This window comes from Odontesthes bonariensis, chromosome 3 (assembly GCF_027942865.1).
Source record: "Odontesthes bonariensis isolate fOdoBon6 chromosome 3, fOdoBon6.hap1, whole genome shotgun sequence".
In the NCBI taxonomy this organism is placed as follows: domain Eukaryota; kingdom Metazoa; phylum Chordata; class Actinopteri; order Atheriniformes; family Atherinopsidae; genus Odontesthes; species Odontesthes bonariensis.
In genome coordinates this window covers 34,085,483-34,110,213 of record NC_134508.1, presented here as the reverse complement: position 1 = coordinate 34,110,213, position 24,731 = coordinate 34,085,483, and the positions used below count along the sequence as shown (strand labels likewise).

General features: G+C 41.9%; 1 pseudogene; it reads right to left on the bottom strand.

The window, feature by feature from the left end:
- LOC142376963 (dynein axonemal heavy chain 8-like) overlaps window positions 1–24,731 on the bottom strand; it is a 67,655-nt pseudogene that overhangs the window by 3,716 nt on the left and 39,208 nt on the right.

Sequence of the window (24,731 nt, the reverse complement as noted above, 5' to 3'; positions counted from 1 at the left end):
GCATTTCTAAGCCCTGGCTGCAATGCTATTTATAAACTCTGATTTCCATTACAAATCCCACTCAGACATGGTCAATTCTGTGTTTATGGCCATTTGCAAACCACAACTGGCAATATTAACACTATCTAAAACATCAGATGAAAGATGACATCATTAGCTTTTCGATGCTATATCGATTTTACGTCTAAATGTTCCCCTTGCTCAGTATTCATTTATTTATCTTTTTAATGGCGGTCAAACTGTTAGCTGGTCTCAGAGTTCACAGGTTCCCTCCAGACCCTGAATTGAGGGGTTCTTGGTCAAAGAACTGGTACCAATCCTGGAACTGCCTCAGTTGGAAAGGCTTAACTCATGCATTATACTTCTTCAGTAACTTCTAAAAGCACCTCTGTCATTGATGTCTTGACCAGCTTCCTTGCATGCACCTCTTGTCCTTGTCCCATAGATATTGCTCTGCATTCTGTAAACCGAAACAGTGGGAGTATTTACATAGACATGAACATATAGAGTGCATTTAAATAGTGCTTTCCCCCCTGGTCTAATCCACCACTCAGGACTTTGCAGTACAAGCCACAGGCCTTTAACTATACTGTACATACAAAACATAATTATCTTTCTAACACAACATAACACACACACTTACACAAGGATGAAACATTACGGGGAATTAAGGGCCACGGATCAAACCACAGACCTTTCAATTAGTGGAATTTTAACAGCCACAATCAAATGAATTTATGCTCAGGAAAACAAATACATGAGCTGGATTGCCCAGTGAACACCCAAGGTGCCACTGCAAAGAGCACACAGCAACCAACATCCAGGATACAGTTGGTTACCACGGTCACAGGGACATCAATCACAAAATTTGGGTTTCATACCGTTCTAACTGAATCAAAAGTAGATAGCGTCGCAAGTTGGGAACTGGTCTGAATGTAAACACAATCAGACGTCAGGAGATTTTGGCATTACATCTTCAGCAGAAAATAAAAAAGTTCAGTAAAATAAAATAAAAAATGGGGCAGGACAGGGCAAACTCACCGAGATTAAGTTTCTTGGCAAGTGCTTCGATTTGTTCGGTGGGATCTGAGCCCATAGAAAGGAAGCAAATGAGGGGGGTGCGAGGATCACTTTCCTGCCAGGTGCTGTGAAGGTTCAAGAGGACAGGCTCAACGAATCTCATGCCCAAAGAGTCTCCCACATACTTTCTGGCCTGAGACAAGGTGCGATCAGGGCACCAAGACCTGTGAGAAAAAAAGCTTGTGAGGTGATTGCATTTTATAATATGGTGTATTCAAACATGTAATCAACATTCAAGTAGGAGGACCCAACCTTATCAGCAAAAGCTTATGGAAAACATCAAGAGAGTTGTATCCATCTGGAGTGACGCCTTCCTCTGGGGCATCAAGATTGAGCCATGCTTTCCAGTTTTTCCCATTTTGGGACACCTACAAACCATGTCAATACCAAAACTGATGACACTACAAGCAGATGAAGAATTCAGATGTCCAGATCATTCGTGGATCTATGGCTTACCTGGTTTATAATGTTAGTGAACTGTGGCAGCTTGCTGAGTTCTACCAAGTTCAGCCACACCATATCCAGGATCCAGCTGAATGGCTTTGATGGACAGGTCTTCAGGTCAAGAGCTGCGCCACCTATTGTTTCATCAATTATGTTCAGAGATGTCAAGTCCAAAAGGCAATTCAACTTTTCCTGGGAATGATGCACACCTTACCTTTAATAAGAATCTGAAATTTGTTGTGTTGTATTCTGTTATTCTGTAAGTCAATCTTGAGGGCCAGCAGGAGTGTGAAGATGAACTTGTGGTTTTCATAAAGGCTTCTGACTGTGTATCGGAAAACCTCAAACGTCAGATATTCAATAATATTTGCAATCCGCTTCTGAGTTTTGGAGGCCTTCTCAGACCTGCAAAAGCGCATTAATTAAAAACAAAAAATCAGCATAAAAAAACGAGGGAGACAAAGACACAGAGAACAAAGCATATTTGAAGAATACGACCACACCACAGCGTGGTTAAAGAAACATCTTTGTCAACCTATTGTTCTTTCCAGACAAATTTGTTGGTCATTAGAGGAAGTAATGGTTGGAATAGTTTCCGAGCTTTAATCTCAAACATCTTATGATAAGACTGTGCAGACATACTTCTTAAATCACGATAAAGCCATACCTTGCGAGTGACAGATCAAAGATTTTGAGGAACTGACCCAAGGAGGTCTGGTACATGATATTGACCATGCTCATCTCCGTGATGAGGAAGTACAATGTGCTTCCTCGAGAGGCAACTGGATGGTATTCTTCTTGAGCGACATTGATCTTTACTTCTGCTTCAGCTGCAACACTGAGCTTTGCACTAACTTCCGCAGCAGTTTGCTTAGTCGTGGTCAGAATGCCAATCATGGAGTCATCATCAACCAAAGAACCTTTAACCAGACAAACAGACACACTTTCACTTTAGGAAAAAGAACAGGTATGACTGGAGAAACTGGCATTAGTCTACAACAGTAACTATAGGACCTTTAGTGCTGCTGAGTTTGTACAGCAAATTGTCTTCCAACTCCTGCATCTTTCTTTTATTAGCAGTTACATCCTCAATTAGTTTCAATCTTTCTGCTTCTAGCTCCTGTTGAGATGAGTGGAAAAAAACCAAGAGCCAGTCAATATCATATTCTTACACTGGAAAAACAGTTATCTAAAACAATCACAGATAAAGTTATATTTTTAAACCAAATGGGGAAAGCAAGCTGCGTTTCTGGAACAAATGGCACACTCACGTATTTTTCTTTGAGGATGACTCGGCCGAGCAGCTGGTTCTCCAGGCCCTTCATGTTTACAGTGAAATCAATAATGGATGTTTTTGCGCTGACCTCTGGAGTGTATGCTGGATTAGGCAGTTTGGTAGTTATATAGAGCTGGAACCCATCCATTACGTTTACCTCTTTGTCTCCTACTTTGACCTATAAAAAAACATTGAAGACAATTTTAAGAGTGTACACATTTTAAAGTTGTATTGGTAAATTTGAATGGACATGAAGGTTAAAAATACCTTGAAACTGGTCCCAGATTTGATAAAGTTTTTCTCGAGCACGTTGTCCAGGGCAGGGTCGAGCTCCTCAAATATATCCTGTTGTGGAGAAATTAGAGTCGAATCCCGCGTTGGTCAGCCGTCCATTGGGGAGTTTATTGAACAAACCGTCACAGCAAATGTGCATACAGAATGTACAAAATGTCCGACGAGCTCATCTAGTGACACCCTTTTATACCGTTTTATCATAACAAGTGTACGTGGCCCTCTCCGGAGGCGCCTAGCTTTCGCAGTTTATCATAAACACGCTCCTTCTAACTATCAACAATATTCTGAACCAGTCAACAAGGCCCAGGATGTAACTAGGCCAGAAGTCATGAACATGTCATGACATCCTTCTCCCACATAGTCCCCCCTGAAATCACTTATCAGTGATTTAATAAAGAAATAATCTAAAATAAAAGAAAATCATCCCACATAGTTAATTAAGAATTAATTAACATAATCAACACTAAATTATTCTAATAATTCTACAATATCAATCAACGGGACCATTTTGAATACATGAAAAGGAATATATATATGTGTCTACTCGAATCATATTCAATGATTAACTTATATTACACGATATTGATTCCAACAACACTACAAGTTTTACATTGCCATCACACTTGTCCACTGTTCGCAGTGCATAGGTGCGAAAAACCCACCGGCTGCTACTTTCGTAACTCATGTTCTTCTCTTGGGAAAATTCACCTACGGCCCCCCCCACTGGCGACCGACCATTTTACCAAGGTCGCACTCGAACAGTTGACTGACACAATTGGCAATGGACATATCAGTGATCAGTTTTGATTGATAATACACATAGACTGAATACACCACCTTCAAATCAGTTAATCACCGTTTTGTATCAAGTACAATACATAAAATTATGGATTATCACACAACAATAGTAATAAAATGCAATGTAATGCAGCCCCTCCAGTCCCGTCCCATCTCCTGTGCTCTGGTGTCGTCTGCTTCTGGCCGAACATCCGTCCGGCTGGGTCTGGAACTGCTAAGCTAACTCTGGGAGGAGAGGTCGCCAGTACGTCACTCCCAATCAAAGAGATCTTCAGCATCTCTTCTCCCTGTCAGACTATACTTGGTTCCACCCTCGAGGAAAGAAACTTGTGAACCGTCCGTTGATAACCTTCATCCGTTGACCCGCTCTCCCCTGTGTTGGTCCTCAGACCTGGTCTCGCATGGTCATCCGCCTCCTGATTCCTTCCACTGTTTGTTTGAACATCACTTGCAGCAAACACCTTCTCAGAATGGGTATAATGCAACACCCCAATAGGGAAACCATCCTCACTATCAACAATATTGCTATTCCCGCCTTAACTGTCATCGCTCCCCCTTCTCCCAAAATCCCAAACAGACCAGTCCACCACCGTTCACCTCCACCAGCATCACACGTCAGCTCCTCTCTCCGTTCTCTGAACTCCTTCACGGCCGTTGTAAACGTTCTATCAGCTGCAGTGTTCCCGGTTATAAATGTACAACATTTTCCCCAACCATCTGGCACGCACCATTTTCCCTTCTAATATACCTTCTAAAACTTGTCTGTTCTACCAAGCCATCATACTCGTCTCATGTCGTTGTTCTCCAAAGCCTGCAAACCCTTCACTCGTGTAGCTAAGAATTCTCTGTTGGTTGTATTATATGTAATTAGTCCACTCCCCATTTTGTTAAATATGATTCCCTGCAAACCAGCCTCAAATCCAGCTGCAATCTCCCTGCGTGCTTTGAGCTCAAAGGAATCCCTCTCGGCTGCCCTATTGCATCCAAGTAAACGTGCTTATCCCTGATGTAGCCATCACTAGATCTTTTAACTCTCCCTTCTTCCACATCCAATCCTAGCATCTCGTTTACCTTGTCATACACTAACACAACCGATGTATTCATCCTCACCAGTGCCCAAAAACCTATCTCCCTGTTGGGTAGCACATTTAACAAAACATGATCTCCACACATCCCGTAACTCTCAGCCACTGGGTGTGTCTGATCCCCAAAAAGATATAGAGTTAAAATGATCATTTCTATATTTTCACATTATTGATCCAAATAAATAAATCCCAATAAATCTTGTTTTCATTTAACATTAGTACTACCTACGCGAGTTCCAAAAGCATTCAAGCTCACCATCGTAATCTACTCTATAATCAGTGGGAGGCCCCTCCTGTGATGTACTCAGATTAAATTCCGCACAAGAAGACTCAAATTTGTGGCCCTCCCTTATTTTGAAAATAACTATGTAATTTATTTGGCCCGAACATCAATCTGCACTTAATACCACACATAGGAAACAATAACCGTTTATCCTCCTCTGATGTGAACCTACCTTCTCTGCATTCCCGTTGCTGGACCACTGCACAATCCCTGATGGTGTGTGGCTCTGGAACAACAACAGGCAATGCTCCTGGAGCGTCTGCACATACGAGACACTCCGTCGCTGTCAGTTCCCTCGCAGTGTACCATGCCCATCTATACCACATATCCTGTGCTGCCTTAACCCATTTTCCACAGTTACACTGTTTCCCTGACTTTACCTGTGCATGTACACTCCGTCTGTTCTTGGATTAACATGATTATTCTGCCCTGTAGTGCTAATGGTATCAAATCCCCCTAGTCTCCCCCGAAAAATCTTTCTATCCTTACAACCATTGTGAACAACTCCTTCTGACCCAATCTGACCTGATCTTACCAGATTGCCCCTTTGTCGTGGCGTCCAGAGGCGGTGATTTGGTCGTCTCCTCCACCGGACCCATGATCCACACTTCCTCAAATCGTTTATTCCATGAACTTAAATTCAAGCTTAGCAGATACCTCTTCACGACTAGCTCTAGTGTGTATTGCTGGCAAAGTTTGTGGCGTGGCATGGTCTGAGTGGGTGTGTATTGTTGCATCATACTCATCTGACCCAGGCTGGCTACTTCCCTGCGTGGTGGCTTCATCACGGGACCCTTCCAGCCTCTCCAGTCTGCGGGATCCCGTCCCACATCTCCAGGCTTTGTTCTCCTGAGCCCATGCTGTCGGCCAACACCCACACCTGGATGCTCACAGTGTCAGAAATCTTAACCTCTTCCTTTTGTTCATCCTTTCCCTCGGACTTAACTCCATCTGTGTCTTTAGTTCGAACCTTAGTGCAGTGATTCAAATGGTACCATGTGTTGCTACCTTCCACTTGAACTGCTGTTGATGTTGCTCGCACCATTGTGTACGGTCCTTTCCGTCTTGGCTCGTGCCACTTCCTCCGGAACACTTTGATGTACACCTGGTCGCCTGGCACCACTGGCCTCTCAACCAGCTGTTTGAGACTCAAGTCTCTGGACCCCTCCTGTAGATAGATTGTTCTGTGGATTGCAGTTAGTTGCTTCATGTAAGCTGTCCACTCTGTTCGCACCTGCTCAAGTGGGAACTGAGGTGGCGGCCTGGGTCGACCCGTTAGCATTTTATGCGGTGTTAGTGCGTGACTCTATGAGTCTGCATACGAAAGCTCATTAGTGCAAGCGGCAAAGCATCTAGTTAGTTTAGTTGAAACACAGATTCAATTCAATTTCACTTTCCAGGTTCCATTGATCCTCTCAACCATCCCTTGACTCTGTGGATGATAAACGGCCCCACAGCGCTGCTTGATTCGCAGCTGCTGCAGAATGCCTCTTGCACTTTTATAACCAAACACTTAACCATTATTTGAGCTAATCTCTGATGGAATGACAAACAGATGAATCAATTCTCTTACCAAAAAAAAAATTTACGACTATTTATCCAATATGTATGACCAATATCCTTGTGATGGCGCGACCTCTGGCTCCAGTGACACCATTGGTGCCAAAACAGAAAGCTGGCACTTTGATGCTACTTTCGCTGCTTCATCAGCCGCGATATTACCTTTACCAACCATTTTGTTACCTCTATGATTATTTGACATTGTATCACTGCCAATTTACAATTTTCATGACCGCAATCCGCTCCTTCATTTGGACCTCCTGTCGCACTGGACTTCCGTCTGACCTCCTGAACCCTCTCTGCTTCATAACTGCTCCAAACGAAGAGAAAATATCATGAGCATATGCAGAATCTGTGTATACATTCGTAACCTTACCTTTCACCAGTCAACATGCTTCCGTTAGTGCCTTCAGTTCAGCCAACTGTGCCGAACATGGCCGTTCACACTTCTCAGCTTTCACCGTCACAAAGTTTCCACCTTCCTGTTTCACAACTGCAAAACCTCATGATCACCCAAATGATCTCACAACATGAACCATGCACAACATAAGTGACATCAGCCTGCACAAGTGGAGTTGCTCCTATGTCAGGTCTCAGTTTAATGTATCTCACAGCTTCTGCCCCACGCTCATGTGGTTCTCCTTCAAACTCACGTGGAATGACATCTGCAGATCCCGATGTAGTACACTTCTGTATTCTCACATCTGGACGTGTCAAAAGATGCACAACCTGCAAACATCCTGTCCGAGTCACAACATACCTACTCTGATTTATTAGTTCTGAAATCTTATGGTTTTTATTGGAGACATATAAGAAAAATGGCTTCTCATAGACTAGTGTTGGCCGTTTTGGATGACCCTTGCTAATTCCGTTTCAAATTTCCAATGGCTAACTTAGCCTCGGTTGTCCTCTCCAGTTGGACTTCCAACCTTTGATCTTTGGATCTTTCATGATTCCTTCCAGAGGAAGCGCATTTTATTGCATAATCTTCCCAAAAGAAGATCATACTTGTTGTATTTTAATTTTACTTATTATTCATTAGTTATTTATTTATTTATTTTGGACATGGCGCTTTTCTTACTCCCTCCAAGTGGGATGGAGAGATATCAGTAATTCCCTATGGGCTAAATAGATACTCTAATTCAGACTATCAATGCTAAAATTTAAATTAGAAACTTTGTTCCGTTCAAATTTTAGAACTTCGTAATAGTGGCACATTTAAATTTTAAATTCAGAAACTTTGTTTTGTTGTGTCCTAGTAACAGTGACCTATTTAAATTCAAGTTTTAGAAACTTAGTAGTCGTGATACATTTAACTTAAAAACTTTGTTTTGTTTTGTAATACTGACACACATGAGGGCGGTTTTTAAACCCTTTTGAGTACGTCTGATGTAAGTGTACTTCTTACCTCTATATGTCAATGTAAACCAATACTGGGATTCCTCTGCCAGAGGAACGCCTTGGACCTGCCGGGCCACTTGCTCCGCCCCCCAGGGACTGGCCACGGTCCTGCCGAACACTCGGGTTTCTCGGTGCTCTCGGACAGCTGTAAACAAAGTGTCCCCTCTCGCCACAGGCCCAACATGCCCCCGAGGACCTTCGTCCTCCAGGTGCACCTCTTCTTGACCTTTGACAGGGTCGACGATGGACTTGCCCCTGTGATGGCAGTTCAGCGGCCCCCGCTGTCATGGCCTCATTTCGTACCTCTTGCTTCGCTTGCAGTTCTTCTAACTGCAACCGTGCAAGTTCCCTTTGCATATCCTCCTCCTGCTCATTCAGTTTCAGTTCTTTTCTGTATTTGTTTACTGCATGCACCACGTGGTCTCGGAATTGTCCATGTGACATTGAATTCAGCCCCACCACATCCTCCAGCCTCCCCTGAACTGGGGCAGGCAGAGCCTCTTTGATGGAAACTCTGAACAATGTCACCAAAGCTGGGCTCTTCTCGATTTCTCCCTCAGACTCTTGTCTCCATTTCTTCAATTGTTGTGCAATGTACACAGCCGGACTCTCTGTTCCTGACAGTGGCTCCCCCTTTAATGCTTCGAGGTCCACTCCCACAGGAAACTCAGCTCGTAACGCTCTCCAGAGTGCAGCTCGATATGCATTAAAGTCAGTTCCATCAGCTCGGTGGCTCAACATCCAGTCATTCTCACTGTGTCTCAAAATGCCCTCCATGGTAGAAGTTCCAAAACACAGTGCCCACACTGCCTTAATGTGTCCCACAGACAACAGTTTATGCACAGTCTCTTGTTCAAACGCTCTTATCCATCTACTTGCACCTCTGTGAATGTCCGGCAATCGAGCAACCAGCCCCCCTAGGTCGAGCGTCTGCCACGGCACATACTGTCCCTGCGTCATTTCTATCAAACTCGGTGCTGACGCTGTTGGACTCTTATGTTCTTCAGAAGATGCCTTTTGAACTGGAGGTGCCAGTTCGGGTGATTTTTGGTATTGTGGGAGCTGTCCCCTTGCCTGATCTGAATTACAGATGGCGTCTGGCTCAGGAGCTCCATGACTGCTTGATGTAGCTATTTGTAGTTCTGGACGTTCATGAGATATTTTATGATCTTTTATTTCAGAATCTCCTTGTATGTTTGCTGCTCCTGGCAGTGTTGGAAATAGCTCTGCATTTTCAAAGAAATGTAAAACTTTTAATTCAAGCTCTCTCTTTTCCTGTCTCTTTTTGCTTTTGTCCTTTGGTTTGTAAGCTTTAATCCTTTGTTCCATAATCTTACAGGTAGTTACATTGAAAGTGCCACCTTTTGGCCAGGGTGAGACGTTATTTTTTGTTCGTTTTTCCCATTTTAGAGATATCTTTTTAATATCTTTGGAATGTTCAGGATGTTTGGCGCTGATGGTTATTGTTGGTGTTACATCCATTGTTTCACCTAGTTAGTTCCCTTCTATTGTCTTTTGACTTTTTCTTTTTATTTACTCATCTATTTTCTAAATTTTCCTTATTTATTATTCGTATTCCCCCTTTTTTTTTTTTTTTTTGAAAGTCAATTTAAATGAACTAATTATTCAACTCTAATCCATGCTAATTTAATGCTCGGCTAAATTTAGCTTAGATGCAGCTAATTATTGGATTGGATGTTGTCAATGCTAATGTTAAGGTTAGCCTACGTTAGCTTTAAAAGCTTATGCTCTAGGTTGTTTTTTTTTTTTTTTTAAATTAAATTAAACCAATGTTAATTCAATGTTAGGCTAATTTAGCTTTTTGACTTCCGGTTTGGAGTTCGGTTACTATTATTGCTAATGTTAATGTTTGCCAACCAATGCCAATTGATGTTAGCTTCCTAGCTGTTGCTAATAAATGCTAACCTATTGCTAATTAAGATTTAAACCAATATTTGCCTTATTGCTATTGCTAATCAATGCTAATTGTCTTTCTGATCAATGCTAATTATGGCTAATGAAATGCTAGCAAATGCTACTAATGCTAACCAATGCTAACTATTGCTAATCAATGCTACTTATTGCTAATCAATACTAGCTTCCTTGTTGACCAATGCTAATTGAATGCCAATTATGCTATTCAACGCTAGTGATTGCTAATCAATGCTAGTTATTGCTAATCAATACTGTTGATTGCTAATCAATAGTTGCTGTATTGCTAATGCTACCCAATGTTAATTTATTACTAATCAAAAGCTCAGTTAATGCTTACTCTGTATGAAGTGACTCAGGCTAAAGGCGTTGCCCCAACTTTTGCTCACCTCCGGATGCTTCCGATCCAATCCACACACAATGTCCTCCACCAATCCAGATGATCCAATGTACGTCACAGCTACGTCAATTCTGACCAATGAAATAAAAATATTTTTTGACCAATGAAATCTGAACACACCTCTAAATCTAACTCCAGTGAAACACGTCTACGACAGTAACTTCTAACCAATAAAATATGAACACACCTCTAAGCCTGCCTCCAATGAACCACATGAATTTCTAACAAATCAAATATGAACACACCATCACTTCTGCTTCCTAGACTGTTATTAACTCCTCCCAAGCATAACAATTGAACCAGACATAACAATTGAACCACACCCCAACTCAAAATGGCGTTTGTCACACTTTGTAACAAGTTAAGAAAAAGGAGGAAATACAAACTTTCAGCTGGACAGAGAAGAAATACAATTTAACACAGAAATAACAGTTGCACTATTCTTCACCTCAAAATGGCGTTTGTTAAGAAAGAGAGAGAAATACAATTTAACACGCTGTGGACAGGGAAACTACAAATCAAAAGATACAGAAACAATGCATAAGCGAGAAACTTTCTTTATCAGGAATGTCACATTCACGTCGAACGACGTGATGACTCAATGGCCTACGGACAGAACCTCTTCCTTAGGAATTGCGGAACCCTCATTACTCGACTGATAACAACTCTGCAATTAGCACATTACCTAAAGAAAACTAATAATTATTACAGTACAACCATAAATTGCCCCTGGAAGACACAAGGAAAGAAAGTGTGATCACACACGAACATTTGAAGCAGCAGGAAACTCTCAAGGCCAGAGCACGCACCCACACACTAGCCGCGGGAGCGCGCAGCACCCTCTGTCCCCCTGAGAGCCAGAACACAATTCACTCGCCTGTTAAGAATAGAACTTTAGAAACTTAACACCAATCACAGCAGTATTCAATAATTCAATAATAACAAGATGCACTCAACGAAAAAGTCATAGCACATTACTGCAACAACTCCTTATCTCCCCAAGTTATTAATGTGGCAACTATAACAACGAAGCAAATTATAACAATGAAGCAAATTATAACAATGAAGCAAATTATAACAATGAAGCAAATCTGAGTTTAACTTAAAATGCTACGAATACTCAAAAGTCAAGGGATGATATGAGTCAGAACCTTTTTTTTTTTCTTCTCTTTCTTGATTCACACAAACATCAGATTTCACACACACATTGACAGACAACAGAGACCGGTCCCACGCACTCACACCAAGTCGGTCAAAAGTTTTGTCAGTCACCGTTCAAATCTTCACATTTTTAAATTATCAATTTCTTTCATTTAGACTTTTAATTTTTCAGGAGATGTTGGTGTCGGCAATATATGGAATACAAAATGTGTTTTCCCTACAAGCCTTGTGATATGGTTTCTGACCAAAGCAACAGATGCTGACGTGTACTTTACCAGCTTCGCTGTGACCTCTTAATAAAAATCTCCTGTGGCCAATTCCATAAACGAATTTGACTTTTCTTCTCCAAATGTCTTTATACTGAGGTCTCGGATACTCCAAAGAGTTCTAAGCAGATATATAAAATGATATAAACATATATACTTAAACTGTGCCCGTATAGAACTGGAATTGACTTTTTCAGAGTTTTCTTGAACTGCCGTTTTGATTCCACCTCCAAACTTTTATGTTCGCAAGTCAATCAATTACCAGCATTCGTCTACTCCTTGACTAGTGAAAATAACTTTCACATATATTAATGACTAATGCGAACCATAATCCCACGGTAGCCCGAACCCCCAATGCATTAAAGGTCGGCCGTTGGCTTTATGGCATCACTATGGACGAGTGTTTTCCACCCTGCCCGCTCTAAAAGCGTATTATACTATTCCAGTTTAAACTCATCGATTTATTTCCTGCCCGAGCATTAGCGACTAGTCCTTCTTAATTATCACAACAATACATCACACGATAGCCCGACCAACTGCTCACAGCTGTCTGCTTTACAACTCACATAAGCTGCTGTTCACCCAATTTTATCCAAATTCACACATACGGCACCTCTTGGCCCACAGTTTCCCAAACAATTTCAGCAGCCCCCCTGCGCAGAAGTAAACAATGGAAGGGCTTACCGTGTGCAGGATCCGTCTCTCTCCTGTGTCCTTTTAAATTTGGGGAAGCCGGAAGAAGCCGTCAGCTGTGCTCCACTAACCGAGATCAACTGCGTAATGGTAGGAACAAAATCCCACCTGCCGGCTTGTAACAGCCGATGTCGGCTGTCGGGGCACAGCGAACACGCTCCGCCGGGATCCAGATGCAAACTCTCACGAATTCGGGGTCACCATTATGTTGTGGAGAAATTAGAGTCGAATCCCGCGTTGGTCAGCCGTCCATTGGGGAGTTTATTGAACAAACCGTCACAGCAAATGTGCATACAGAATGTACAAAATGTCCGACGAGCTCATCTAGTGACACCCTTTTATACCGTTTTATCATAACAAGTGTACGTGGCCCTCTCCGGAGGCGCCTAGCTTTCGCAGTTTATCATAAACACGCTCCTTCTAACTATCAACAATATTCTGAACCAGTCAACAAGGCCCAGGATGTAACTAGGCCAGAAGTCATGAACATGTCATGACATCCTTCTCCCACAATCCTCAATGAGCATTGGGCGTCCCATGGAAATACAATCTTCCAAATGTGTGCGAAAGAATTTGTGGTTGAGGGACGTGACCTGAACATGAAATCAGTTTACTTCTACGACATGCTTTACTTAAGCGTGTAATTAGGGTAAAAATGACACAAGTGAAAATCATTTGGCTATATACTTGAAGTTCGTTGGCCTCTTCCTTTTTCTTAATCCAAGCTTTTCCCTGAGTCTGTGGATCGATGAGGAGGGGATATCTTGTTGCTTTTGTGACGATGATGCCATTCTGAACTGACAAGTCATCTCCCGGGAGTCCCTGAAGGTTCCACTCACTTATCTTAAATATTAAAAATGATAGTCAATGGTTCAAATGATTTTTTTTTACTTTTCACAGGACTAGTATCAAATAAAAATAGGCTGGCATTGTTCTCACATTGGGAGCATCCACCAGGGCAGAAATGATGTTGAGATTTTCTGTAAAAGGGATTTTGTGCTTCCGGAGCTCCGCCTCCCAGATGTCCTTCAACAACATATCACGGAAACTCTGGTTGAATGGACCGCAGTACGACAAGAAGCCGGTGAGCTGGAGTACGTCACCCACAAGTCTGAAAACAAAGGCAGAAGCAGCTGGACTCATATAAAAGCCATTATCAAAACCTTTTAAATCTGTCCTTGAAGAACCAATCCTTAATTCTAGTAATGAACCTCTTTAAAGACTAACCCCCCTTGGAATATAACATTTTGATATTCAATTGCATTTCCTTTGTAACCTGCCTGTTTATTTGTGACTTAAATTCTTTGCGTTGCTCGATCCAGCGAGCTTTCTCTCCACTAAGTCCGTCAATAAGTGCAGATGCAGCCTGCATTTTATTCCTACACATCTCAGCATCATCCACCAATTCCTGAAAGACAAGACGCCTGTGTCAGCTACAATCTCTAGATTTAAGTCAACGCAGTCGTGACATTTTTCAAAAGGGTGCGTCACACCTGTTTCTCTTTCATTGCAGCGTCGCATTTGGCCTTGACTTTGTCAAACTCTGCTTGCTTTTCAGCCAGCTGAGTCTCTGCCGCGCACAGCTCGTTATTAGCCACAGTTAGACGGTTCTCTTGAATGGCAAGGTTGGCCTGGAAACAAACAATGCAGTTATACTGTAGCATAAAAAGGCTTTGGGCTAAAAATGAGGTTTAATCACCTATTTACCTAAAATGGATTCAAACAGGCTGAGAATAGAGAGTTTTAAATGGCATTATTGGAGAAGAATAGCCGCCTACGACAAATCTAAAATGAAAAAGAAAAAAAAAAAAAACAGTCGCCAACATGATGAACTTTAACTTTACCTTGAGTGGCAACACTTCTTTGTTGATGGCAAAGAATGAGGCCATAGCACGAGTCCATGCGAGCAGACCAGCTACACTACCACACACTTTCTTGGCATTTTCCATGGTGTAATCCTCCATGTCAAAGTAAGGCTGCAGTAGTTCCACAGTTTCCTCGTTAATGCTGTCCTTTGGGAACTGCTGGAGGCTTGTCAAGAAACCAGAGCCACTCATAAGCTGAAAAGGACAAAACAAATGAATTCATGCAAATGCCATTTGTGAGGAAGAACACGCCGCTCAGTTTTGCACTCAGAGCAGAATTATCCAGCTGCCATCTTTTCATCCCCATCCAACTTCAACTTTAAATCGTGCTGCATTCGCTTTAACCCAAAAGCCAGATGTCAAGACTAATTTGTTCTTGCTTTTTGTTTAGTTAAGTTTACTTAAGAAATCAATTTGATAATAATCCAACTTCTTACAGGCCTTCTTTCATTTCATGAGCTTTCAGGCTACCTACTGTACCTTCTCACATATTAATGCACTTTAAGGGTTTTTAGGTGTGAATTGTGTCCAAATTTACATTTGCATGGAAGCATCAAAGCTGTAGAACAAATCTCAAAAAAGGCACACCCTGCAGAAGAGAGGAGCAGAGTTGAGTCCGCTGGCTCACTCCACCTCCTAAAACTAATACTGAAAAAAAGGCCTGCAAATGTGGGCTTGAAAAGAGCTGCTGTGTTATATCTCTGTAGTATTTCAACCAAACATGACACATTTAAGACCTCAGGGCACAATGTGTCTCCTTTAATATATGAGTGGAATTCATATATTTATCATTTGCAACAACTGAATTTTTAGAAAAAGGAAATTTGTTACCTTCAGTGCTTCTGACCATGATGGTTGAAGACAGCTTCGTTCTGGATCACATGTAACAGGGTCTAACTTTTTGTTAAATAAAATCAGACAGCAGTCCATGATCCTCATGACCAGGTGTGGAGGCTTGGCCAATTTTCTCACTGTGGCAATGTCAGCTGGCTTGATGGTCTGTGGAGTTTTTAAGTATATCATGTAACATATCGTAGAATGCACGGTGTAAATATCTTCAAATAAGTCAGAGATATCTCACATTCAGTGCAGCTGTAGCTTCTTCTAAAGCTGGCCTGGCAGCCTCCAGCTTTTCCTCAGCTATAGCTTTCTCATACTCTATTCCATCCACAATTTTCTGGGCTCTGTCCTTCACAACTTGGACCTCATTCTTCACAATGGTTGCAGCTTTAGCACTGACTGTCACCTCTGCCAGCACCTTGGTGAATGCAAAAATAAACATCTCATGCCTTCAAATGCATCATACGCGTGCGTCCATGGTGTTGACCTTTCAAACAGCTTTTCAGAAATGACAAAACCTCTGTCAGCTATTCACATCAAACCAGAAGCTAATTTCCACAATGAACCTATGAATAAACTGATTCTGCTACCTCACTATGTACAGAACTCAAATTGTTCTTAATTTTATGGTTTTACATTACTGTGGAAGTACTGATTGGAGGAAAGTTGCTCATAAACATCCATCCATCATCAATCTTATCTGCAGGTCACAGGAGCTTGGACGTATCTGATTTACCTTGTCAGCTTTGGCAGATGCAATAGCGAGCTCTTTTTCCTTTACTTCAAGATCTTTTGATAATTGAGCCACCGACTTACTGGCCTCCATCAGTTTGTCCAACCCTGGAAATCAGTAACATCTGGTGTAATCTTTTACAGGAGTAGACCATACAAAATCCTCCATAAAGTACACAATCTTTATAAAGACACAACTGCCTTCCTGTTCAAATTCCTTACCAACATTCATGCGCTCTGCCAAAGTGTTGATATAGTTGTGCTTTTCGGCATAAAATGTTTTGTAACCATTTATAAAAGAAAGGTAAGATTTAGGGGTGACGTGAGCTCGTCTTCGAAACCTGAGAGATGAACAACATACAGCGTTAGGACTGTGTTTGATAGCGTATGTTTCTGAACAAATTGGATTTGTGTAAATGTGATACCTTTCAAAGTAACTTTCACATGTTTCAGATACTTTGTGATGATAAGTTCCCATGGTGGTCATCAATGAAGTCTTCACATCAGCTGGACAAACCATGTGAAACTTAGATAAGAAATAGGTGGACACAGCAACCAGAGCCTCATTGGGCCAAGGGGTGAACCAGTCCATTGTGCAGCCGGAAATCAAGCCCGGAAACTTCAGACATCTGGAGCGAAACTTCTGCCCCACCTTTAAACAAGAGTAGAGTAAAACTCCAATGAAAAGGTTCATTTATGGAGGTAGTTATGGGTGTAAGTGTATATATAATGTCACTGTTGAGCATCTAAACATGCTGTGAATAAAAAGAGATTTGGAATAAAAGTAGCAAAAGTTTGGGCGGTTGCTTTTGGGTATAAACAGAAAATATACAAAGTTTCAACTTACCGGTGAGAAGCACAGAACAACGTGTAAATTCTTCCTAAACCGAGATATAAAGTAGTCATAAAGATTGTCAAAAGTTGGTGGAATTCGAGGAAACTCCTTTTTCATAACTGGGATCAGGTTCTGGGTGATCTCTTGCATCTCATCTTTTGCAAAAAGATTGGAGACCTGAAACGATTACAACATGGTCAGGACCAGCGAAGCTTTTCCTTTGAGACGTTACATTCTGCCCCACCTCTTTGTTTCAGTCATACAGGACCAATTCCAGTCCGTTTCAATTAGACTGAAGATTCCAGTGTTCAGTTACACAATCAGCAGATATTCAGATACGCCTTTATACCTTTATGAGATCTCACCTCTCCAGAAGAGAGAATATTGTTGAGGTACTCGAGGAAAGCCTCATCCTTGATTTCGTTGTCTGTAAAGACGAAGGTGATGCCTTTGCCCTCAGCCCCCGCTGTGTTATACAACAGTTTCAGGTCATCCATGAAATTACTCATGTTGTATGTTCTAAGTAAGGAAAAATAAACACCACATAATTGGAAAGAAGGCCCAGCATTTCACTTTCAGTGCAAATGCAACTACAAACAGCTCGTGGCTTCATAGGACACTCATTCTTGTATTTTAAAGGTAGGGTAGGAGATCCTGGATTTTGGGTCCAGCGAAGCTGCATTTTGAAAATACACAGGTAAAAAGTCCCAACCCTTTTCTTCACTTTCCCCCCGAAGGCACGCCTCTAGAGTACATGAACGCGCACGAGCAAGAAGGTGCACGAGCGCTGTTCTGACAGCAAGCATCGATTGTTGCCGTATTTAGTATTTAGTATTTAGTTTATGCTAACTATACGTTTAATAATGCTAGGTGCTAGCCAAGCTGGCTCTAGTTTAGCTTCCTGCCAAGCTTCTAGACGTATAATTCGTTCACGGAGCAGGGTACGCGCACAGGGGGGGGGGGGGGGGGGGGAAGCAGATTGCAGGTGATAGACGGCATCAGAATCCAATCATTGTGAACGATCCGTTCACAAAGATTGCATACTGTTTTTCCTAGATTGTACGTTCTAGAGGCCACTAAAAAATTTCATATTTGTGTCAAAACTTTTAATTAATTGGTTGCAATGGGGGTGTGAAGAGTATTTCAAGCAATATGTAAAAAAATGTTCCAGAAAAAGATCCCCTACCCCGCCTTTAATAGGTACGTTTATCGAATTGAACTTTTTATTTGTTTCCTACTTTTAAGGATAAAATTAATTGCAGTTAATTAGAGCTGATCTTAGTACTGTATTCATGTGCTTGACCAATCACCCGAGACCCTGGAAGAACGTCTATAGTAGGAGCTCACAGTTTATAGAACTCCTTCTGTGGCGTCTTTAATTTCTACTTTGGAGCGGGAGCTTTCCCAGCATAACGGAGACATGAAGGTGACGTGATAGGTCCAGATGAGGTAAGTGTACAGTGACTGGTTGAAGGTATGAACACACCACTGGAACCACTACTATCAAAGGGAAGTAAAAAAAACTAAAACAAACAAACCTATTTAAAACATTGCCTATAAGCAATATATAATAAGAAATTATTGTATTATTATTATTTTTTTGAAACAGAGGAATGGACTTAAAGTGACACCTAGGGCTGACTGAGACAGGTTTGCAGGTTATATCACTTGAATGCAAGCAGAAAAAAAGCCCCTGATGGTTCATTGTCCTTTGGGGAGCGCCTCTAACCCTCAGAGAGCCCCAAGAACAGTTTGATCAGTGTGATTAAAGTCCCTACAAACAGAGCTCTCACAACTATGACTCATCTCACTTGGTTAATGTGATCTGGAAGATGCTGTATCCAGCTATGTATGAGGCCAGGCGCGTCAGACTCTGTTTTCCTGATCCTCCCACTCCCACAAGCAGGGCATTTCCATTGTCAGTGCGAATGATTCGTGAGACCTAAAGAGGAGCAAATCTAAAAAGAATCAGTATTATATCTAGCCTAGTCTACAAGAAATGCATCAGCTATACTCGCTTCAGGTGTCACCTTGACAAGATGAGTCATTGCGTCTTTGAAGAAAACCAGATCCAGGGTGGAGCCCCTTACTACCTCATTGTGCTGAGCTTGATACATCACAAGCTTATCTGACAAGAACTGAAAATCTGGCACCTGAAACAAGTTGTTCATACAGATTATGGTGACAGTTTCCTCCATCAACTTACTACCATGAAACTATCAAGCGCTGATGTACGAATTCAGATTTCACACCAGTTCATAGATCTTAGGGGCATCAAAACAGGCATCATCGTCTTCCTCTCCAGTTGGCTCAGGTGCATCTCGGAGGAAGTCCACAAAATACGGCTCAGAATGAAGCTCTTGAACGAGGTTTGGGTCAACGTGCTCTTGGATGACACGACATACAGCCTTCTCAAACCAATCTCTGTCCTCAGAGCAAATAAACCTGCAACAAAGCAAAGTCTTAGAGTAATGCTTTCTTCCAACTTTTTGTTTTTTAACTTAAAAAAGGATTTTACCTGTCTGCTATCACCCTTGTACATTCACACTTGAAAAGAGCCAATAGGGTGGAGATGTCACCACACTCCTCTGCCTTAACGTTTAACATTCCCTGCCAGATCCTGGACAAGTCCCTCAAATTGAAAATGTAGTGGAACTTTGATGGTGTTGGAAGCATTTTGACCTTCAATGTGGTGTCATAAAACAAGTTAACAAACTTATCAATACCATATACCTATAATCAATTCCTATTATAAACTTCTCATCATATTCCAGGTAAGTACCTTTGTCCACTGCCAAACGATCCTCCCAGCAGACACTAGACATTTAACCATTGCTGATATGCTTGGCTGGAATGCCCTGCATTCATGGAAATATCCAGAGCCAATCACACCTGCACAAAAAGAACATGAAGAAACCGTTAACTGTAAAATGAAAACTACAGTAATGGAAGCAGAACAAATGGGATTATTTTAGACCAACCTACCAAAGATCTTATCAATGGAGGTGTTGGCTGGCAGAGTGCAGTTGAAGACTGTAAAGTGTCTCTTCAGTCTTTGTGGGATGTCATTTCTACCCCCACCAGGGTGGATCATGGCAGCCAGAATCTGTGCATCCTCAATCGTGGTGAAATCTCCTGGTTTATCCAGATTGTACATGCCAGTCATTTCCATCATCTGGCGGACTATCTCATTTGTGATCTGGTTGGATAGCCACATAAAGTAACTCATCAGATTAAAGCGACAGATAGACAGACAGATGTTCATTAAAAAAAAAAAAGAAAGCAACACCTGATCTCCCCATTCGTTGACAATAGGCATATTTATGTCATCGATGAAGATGGTCATCCTGCGTCCTCCTGGGGGTCCATAGGTGCTGCCAATCCTTTTCTCAATGTAACTTTCCACTGATCGCTGTGTACGAAGAAAGTTTTTGCAAACATGAACCAATGTAGGACTGTAAAAATTCAAGCACAAAAAGCATTTTAAAATATCTTTTACCTGATACATCAAGGGCTCTGTGGCAGATGAGAAGTTCAGTGATTTGAACAGATCCGTCTCAGGATCGTATTTCTTTGCATAGCCTTTGATCATCACTGTCTTCGCTGTCCCTTGTTCACCAATAAGCAGTACGGCCTGTACATATAAAACATTTAGAGTTTAGACAAAAAGTAACATATTTTTAAGTATAAACATTATCTAAATATTCTTTTAAAAACCACAAGATCACCTTGTGTTGTTTGGCAATAGTCTCCAGCAAGAAAGAGGTTCTTGTGTTATCCACATTTGGAACAAGAATGGAGGTGTAGTCAGGCACATGGTCAGTTGGATAGACATATTCCTCCACAAGATTGTTCCAGTGACACCATTCACCTAAAACAAAAGTCGCCATTCTTTTTAGTCACATATAAACCCATTCTCATCCCATCGTTGTCAAAGCTGGCGATGTGCTGAACGTATGCACAATGGGTCCTTTCATGTCTGTGCTGTGGCGCACCACTCGAGGCAGTATCAGACATCTAAAGCAAATATTTCTAATACATCTTATTTCACAACAATTAACAACGTATAACTGATACTAAAGATTACTCTCAGGTGGGTATATGCAGTGCGAAGGGGTCTTAACAAAATCTCCGAATCTGATGCCTCTGGAATGAGACCAGATTCTGTAAACCCTGTTGAGGGTAGCAGGAAGCTGAAGCCTTTAACAGCTGCTATTGGTTAAGAAGGCAGGGACGCTAGAGCGTCCAACACAAGACTAATACAGAGACGGACAATCAGACACTCGCAACTACAGTGTAAGCCATGCAGATACAGGGAGGGCACACAAACCCCGCAATAATACCCTTTTTGCTGTGAAGTGCTAACTTAACCACCATGCCACCACATTCAAATGCTTGTTCACTTTAAACTATACAAAAAAAAACATCAAATTGATGCTCTTTTACGTGTCAAATAACTGTACCGTTTGTGTTGACCATGTACTCAAATATAGTCTCTCCCGGCTTGGTTTGAGGCACATCAATTTCGCTTTCATGACCTCTCATGAAGACCTCCAGCTTGTCTCTGTCCTCTAATTCTAAAAGAGCTCCCAGACTCCACATCAGGCAAAAGACAAAGAGGCGCTCAAGGTGCTTGCTTCCAGCAAAGCCCTCTGTCTCCTTGGTTGGGAGGAGGCCCTCCAGCAGATTGACGGACTGAAGAAGGAACATAGTCAAACAATTCAGGCTTCGAGGCATCATCTGATTCTGTTTTTATTCTCAGTCTTTTTTTTTTTTTAAATACACACCTGTATTATGTAGTTACACTCCAAAAGCTCCATTTTGGGTTTAAGGTTTTGCCTCATATACATGTAAACATCCTCAAATGTCTTTTCATATAAACCGATGATGCTCTCTGCCTCTCTAGCAGGGCGCTTCTTGGCCCATCCCTGCAATACAAAAGCCAAGTTCTATCTAAGCACTGCTTACAAAGCATTGTTCTTTTTCAGGAAAAAAAAAGTCTTCAACACTTAGATATCACAAAAGTACCTGGAGGATGGGTAGCCAGCTGAGAGCTGAGGAGCTTATAAAAACCATTCCCACACGGGACACAGTAGCAGGGGAGGCATTATCCATGTTGTGCACCTCAAACACCAACTTGCAGGATGGTGACATGACGATGCGGTCACCATTAGCCAGGGTCAGTGTTTTGTTATCATCCAGGACTGAGTTGAGGTTCTCGATCCATATTGCATCAACGGGACCATCCAGCACAATCCAGATGACTTCCCCTGAAGAGTAAACCCGTCGAAGCAATTAAATGTTTGAGTTCTCCGGCAGCCTCTGGCACTTTGTCAGTCACTAATGAGCCGCTGTCCCACTACTGGATCAAAAGTGGGCGAGCCAGTGTGTGCCAAGGACAACAGCATCTCCACTGTCATTCCCAGAACTTAAAAGGGGCCTGTTTTGGGGTCCCGTAGGAACAGGAGCCTGGGATTTGCCCCAGCTGCTACCCTCGGACCAGACAAGGCTAAGTGTAGTTCCGTATGCGGTGGTGTCAATCTGAAAGGTGGGTTTACATGTCAGGGACGAGGTGCTTACGACCAAGGCACCATTTTGTTTTGTTGTGTTTTGGTTACAACGCACTGTGCAGTAAACCATACTGGCTGTCTCATGTGACGTCTCATATTTTAGCTCTAAATATGCATGAACTGGCATCTATAGCTTAAGAAAAGTGCTCAGCTTCTGAGCTGACATTTTCATTGTCTTGTTGAAGCTGGGCAGTAATATCGTGCAGATGCAGTATTTAGCATCACATTAAAATTGCAACAACCTTTATATTGTGTTATACTGAATGTAATATGATAAAAATGTCTAAAGTACAATACTATGTATTGCTTAGATATTATTTAATACAATACCGTTTTCATTTGGACAGTTTTATATTTTTTCTTAGGATCTCATCTGTATTAATCACAAACACTTTCTTAGCTTAGATGTTGACAAAATGTTGGAATTACCCTTCTTAGCTTTGAGTGACCTCCGCCACAGTGTGGAAAAGATTCCATCAGTCCAATCATTAGTTGCTGCATCCAGACGACCAAACATCTGCGGAGCAGTGATTGCTTTGGGGTTCATGCGCATCTCTCTGTGTGGGGTTCCACATTCACTCAGTGATCTCATAAGAACGTTGATAACCGAGGTCTTCCCGGCCCCACTTGGGCCTAAAGTCATCAGCCCATGGCGCACTCGAGAAGACTCATAAAGCTGACCCAGACAGCAACAGTGATATACCAGTAAGAAAAGTACTTTCCAAAAGCTAACTTTATAATAATTATGCTAAACAACAATTTTAAGGCACCTGAACAAGCTTGAGGTTCCACGGTGGGTGGTTAACGAGACCGGCAAGCTCAACTTGATTAGCAACAGCAGCTTGAAGTTCAGTATATGTGCTGTTGTCCTGCTGGATACCAGGGAACAGGTCATTGATAAGACTAAGGAAGAGGGGCTCATCCTCATCCACCTGAAACACACAGATGGATTTTTTTATTCACAGCACTGTATCCAGTGTACAGAGTATACTTTCACACCCACAATTCAATACAATTCAATATATCACAGCTGTTGGTAAGAACTAAGTTTGTGTGATACCAGTTTGGACAGATTCATGTCACGAAGCACTCTCATGACAGTGCTGGACTCAGTGTCATCAGGTCGAGCTCTTTTACACGCCCCAAGTGTTCTCAACACAGACAGGATGTTCCTTAGTCCAAAGTCATAGTGGACCTGTCAAATAGCAGAGGTTATATGTCAGTAGTTCAATAACCAAACAAAATAGGACTTATGAAATGCTAACAAGATTCTCACCTGTTTTGTGAGTTGCTCCTCACAAAGTTTGTAAAGAACAAAGAATTTCTGTGCTAAGTTAACATTCTCATTGAATCCACAACTGGCTAGTTTGACTCTCATTATAATCTGTCGGAGACAAAAGTGTAGAGGGATGTGTTAGGACCACAGCAAAAAGAAAAACGTTTCTCTCCACAGAAAGAAGCCTTGACCCACCTGCCTGTCTGGCACCATCATGGACACTGTCCTGAACTGCACTTTTAGATTTTCAGGAAGTTCCTGACGGCCTGCATATCCTGGATTCTAGATACAGAGGCATGACATATCTTTGTATATACTGTATATCTAATGTTTTCCATCTAGTTTCAAGGAGTTTCTTTTAATAGGACTGTGTGTTTCCATGTCTTACCATGGTGATAAACAGGCCGAACTCTGGATTCAAGTTCACGCAGTCTCCGTCCGTAAAAATGAAAGTGCTTCTGTGTTTCTTTCGTGATGTCAGAACAATTGAGATCTGCTGAGCAGCAACGGAAAGCACTGGCAGGTCGATTCTGTTGAACTCATCGAAGCAGCCCCAGGACCCTGACTGTGCAAGGCCTGGAAAATAAAAACACAATAGGACATCACATAAATGAAACTGTACACCACTGCTCGATGACTTGTTTCATTGCCTAATGTACCTTTATATATCCTGCCGAGTCCTCTGAAGTCCATTTGGTCCGAGCAGTTGAAGACCACAACGTACTTGCCAAGGCAACGACCCATGTCTTTGGTGGTTTCAGTCTTACCGGTGCCGGCTGGCCCAGCAGGAGCTCCTCCCATACTCATGCCCAGAGCCTGGGCCAGTGTGATATAACACCTTTGTAGAAAAAAAAAAATGTTCTTGAATGCAACATAGGAATTAAAACCTACAAGCAAAGTTGACTTATTACAGCAAGTTGCTTATAAAAATCAATTTTCT